At 38.9% G+C, this 4,392-nt stretch overlaps 1 long non-coding RNA gene across 1 annotated transcript; it reads right to left on the reverse strand.

Annotated features, from left to right (window-relative positions):
• Window positions 1-2,411: 2,411 nt before the first annotated feature.
• LOC125531456 lies at window positions 2,412-3,419 on the reverse strand. Its single transcript, XR_007293240.1, has 3 exons — window positions 3,349-3,419; window positions 2,579-2,794; window positions 2,412-2,438 (listed from the first exon to the last, which is right to left on the reverse strand). It is a non-coding gene; the product is annotated as an uncharacterized LOC125531456 (long non-coding RNA).
• Window positions 3,420-4,392: the final 973 nt, after the last annotated feature.

Genomic DNA, 4,392 nt, shown 5'->3' on the forward strand with positions numbered 1-4,392 from the left:
ACTAAGGCTACTGGTATCCATAGCTAGAATACATAAATACAAATAATTAGAGGCATGAAACTCTAACATTAGATAGGCCCGTGTAGATTGCATACATGTAACCCTTATAAACTTCGCGTCTAATTTTTTTTGCAATAGGCTTTTTACCTAGTATTTTCCTAAAAATGATACTTAAGTGAATAAAGCACTGCTCGAGATAACATTGTGAGTTGGTTCATGCTAAGATCATGCGAACTTTCACAAGGATATCGACATTGACCACTCCAGCTAGTAGATTCTCCAAGGAAAAATAATCCTATTCTACACATAGAGAAAACCTATATCATTCTTTAGTATAAATTAAGGCTTGATATTCCACTTCAGCTTATATTTTGTTCAATCTATATACATGGAAGATAATGTTGCACTAACAAATCAGAACTTGTATCATTAATTATTAGCAGCAAATATTCTTTCCATAAAAAATTAAACATGTCAAATTCTCGCCGTGAAATTATGTCTTGGGTCTAGCTTAACCTATTCAGCAAGCTACCATTGACCATATTGTAGTCCATATGAAAAAGAGACGAACATCATATTCTACTGAAAAACAACAATGTGAAGCCCTGTCCACCACGTTTCGCTTCATATTACATTATTCTCACTTATCACACATACTAACCCCATTGAACATGCATTGTTATACGCCAGGCAAGGAAACTTTGAACTGCACCACACAACGCCGACCACAATGTCACGTCCATGATCAAAATTAAGTGTTCTTGGCTTCCAGCCTTGGCCAAAAACTGCACCAGAACTGTCAGAATGCCATGTGGTCTCTTAAGAGGCGGGAAGAGCTAGGGAGCACCATGACACGCCGTCTACGACTCGGTGGTGGTGCTGGTGGGTGGTGTTGATCTCATCACCCTGGCAATGGCTCCATGGAGGGTTAGGGATTTTTTGGAGCATGCTATTACACTGGATGAGACGTGTGTCTCCCTCCCGTGAGCTTGCGATGATGGGATCATGGCCGTCGTCGTCCATGCCTAATTGGCACATGAAACTGAACGAAGAAAGACTCAACATATTTCTTCATGCAAAATCAAATACTATTGCAACTAAAATATATAATGCAATAACGAGTGTTTCAATGTTCTTCTGTTTATAGTCAGCGGGCAACAAGTTACAAATATGTTCTTCTTTCATCAGTTGTTATGTTTGTGTACCTCAGGCTTGTAGACAATACGATTTTGTTAGCCTGCACCACTACACTGATCTTTTGAAATGATAAATTTTAGCAACTATGTCAACAGTACTAAATCGCAGAAAAAAGAGAAACAACACCAACTTTAGCTTCACCAGAATTTCCTCAATATGTAGGAATAAAACAACGGATCTCAGCTACTTTTCATAAACCATGAAAATATGTAGAAACTTTAATTTTTCAACCAAAATAACACAATGGTGCATTGAAATAGGAAAAGAAGCACATAAACGACAATTACCTTCCTCGTGTAGTAGAGAAACACCATCAATGAATAGTCTCAATAAGCTTTCTGGATGTTTCAGTCTTCGGACGTAATATTCAGTTCTGACATAATATTTAGTTCAGAGAGGAAATCCCCGTGTAGTAAGGTATGTTGTGTATGCCGGCAATGTCGCGGGAGAGGCATGCCCCAGGAGTGGCACTGCAGATGCACGCCTTGCACCCCAGTCCCTCGCCATGCAACAGAGAAGCACCGCCACAGCTCGCTGGCCACCGACAGGGAACAACAAAGTGTGGCGCCGCAGACCCATGATTTGTACCCCCATCCCTTGCCCTGCAAGGCAGCCCGTCGTCAGGATCGACACCATCTTTAATGTAATCTTTTCCAATACAAATCGCGTCTTTAAAATATAGCAGCGCAACACACTTACAGACCAAAGTACTCTAAAGTGATATTTCCAGTTCTCACAAAAAAGTGATATTTCCAAAATAAAAGTTTGGCGTTGCTAATTTCAGTATCTACATAGAGCAAAGCCTTTAACAGAAAAACATTAATGGATTTAAGATGGCGGGAGGATTCTGGATAGTTGGCCTCACCGGAAATAGAGGCGTTTGGTTGTGCTCGACGCGGATATGATAGTAAGATAGTGAATAAATCACAATTTTATTTCAGGTATGAATTATTAGGAATTTGATGCCACCTTAGAATTAACATATTGCATCTATATTTTGTAACATCTAATTGCAGGTCGTCAAGTGGCCAAGGTTGTAGGGTGTAGTTACAGATGTACAAAGATCACGGCAATGAGTAAACATACAATCTAAATTTATTCTGAAAGTCATGCATCTAGACCAAACAAATTGAGTTTGGTAGACGGTATACGTGAATTTTCACAGCTGTGCTCAAGTCATCCGGATCCGGTCCCCTCCAGCAGACCTCGCACGCCATAACAATAGTTTCCTTGTGCTAACCCTGCATCCCATTAGTCAAAAACATCAAGACTATTTAGATATGTATTGAAAAGTAAGGATTATAAAATTCAAATAAGGGAAAAATAAGAGATATAATATAAAGATATAGTTCTGAAATTGTGTGGTGGTTCAGTGTCTCACCCTTCAGAACAATTTTCAGGAAGGTGTTTGGGTCCAATACAGTGGGTATATCATTGTTTCATTGCACATCCGTACCATCAATGATCCATCAAACAATGGCCACATCTCATTGTTGATCAACAGTGACTAATTTAACTTGAGATGCAAATAACCCATTGGTATAAACCAGTTGTAATACCGAAGATCGTCTCCAGTCATCGTTGAGCAATCACCCGCCTATGAGTCAACAAAATTGATGTTGTGGACAACGATGTTAAATTCAGATAAAACTCCATCATAAATAACTAAGAACATCAATTTCAAGGACCAGCACCATGCCACTTTCCCAAATGCTTGGTGTCCTGAATCAAACTATTTCAATTGCATGATGTCTGTCGATGAAACAAAGCAAAAGTAGTGCAGATTGGAATGCTAGAAGACCCCTCCCCCAACCTCGCATGTTTCTAAACATGAGAAAATCAGTTACTAAAGCCAAAATAATGCATATCTATATATTATGTAATTCACTCTAAAAAATGTAAATCACATTATACAAGTCAAGCATACTCAAAGGAACTGGTAATATTTTTGTCCAGCACATCTCAGTCGAACAGCTAATTCCAAGATGGGCATTATATGGCTCTCCCCAGCTTGGTAGGCTGCACCATGCTTCTTTCTCCAAATAGAAGAGCATAGTAAATGTTTTAGTAAATACATGGAGACGACACATGGCACGAAACCATTATCTAGCAGTTGAAAAGCATCAAACTGGACGAGTTGACGAAGTTTACCTGCTTGACAATCCCGCAGCCCATCGAGCCTCGCGTCGAGCCCGCCAACCTCGGAGAATAACGAATCCCCACAGTTGCCGACTATTCCACCTGCTTCCACAAGCACCCCTTCGGCCGCCAGCAATGCCGCCTCCCGCCACCGATGGTCAACGTAAACATGCACAGAAACAATGAAATGGATAACACTTTTGCCCCATCTATTACACATCAGAACCATCAAATTTCAAACCTCCTCACAAAGCAGAGCATAATGTACTCAATAAAAATCAAGTAACCCTCCCTCACCAGCATCTACTCAATTAGACTACTAATCTGGCTACCTTCTTTTCGGGGCAAAAAATAACAAATCTACACCACCCTCGCGCAAGCAAGAAGTAATATATAGTGAAAAAATCAAACACAAAATCAACGAAAAACACACTGTACGGACGCAACTATTTTCCACAATGTTATCTGGTGATAAATTTGCAACTATTTTTTGGACATATTTTCCACGAATGTCATATGGTGAAAAATTTCTATTCGCTATGAAAACATTTGTCAATGTTTCACACTAAAAATAATCAGATTTTTTAATTATTTTACTGTTCACCCAGGTTCAAGTGAGCTAGGGATTAGACCAACATTTTTGGACAAAGTACTACAGAAATAATCCAAGCAATCCTACTATAATATCAAGACACACATATAAGTGATTATTCTGTCATGCAAACTGAAGTACTCCCTCTGTTTCTAAATATAAGTCCATTTAGAAATTTCAATATGGACTACATACGGATGCATATAGACATTCTTTAGAGTGTAGATTCATTCAGTAGTCCATATTGGAATCTGTAAAAAGACTTATATTTAGGAATGGAGGGAGTAGTATATATATCCACCTCACGGGCTACTATATTAAGATGGCTAAGCCTTTGTTAATCATATGAACATGGTACAGGCAAGGAGGACATTAGCTAAGAAATGTAGTATCAAAGATTAGATAGATGAACATGCAAAATTTGATGTAGAAAACAAGGATAATCTTACCTGAATCTCTTCCGA

Source organism: Triticum urartu, unplaced genomic scaffold (assembly GCF_003073215.2).
Source record: "Triticum urartu cultivar G1812 unplaced genomic scaffold, Tu2.1 TuUngrouped_contig_7136, whole genome shotgun sequence".
NCBI lineage: Eukaryota > Viridiplantae > Streptophyta > Magnoliopsida > Poales > Poaceae > Triticum > Triticum urartu.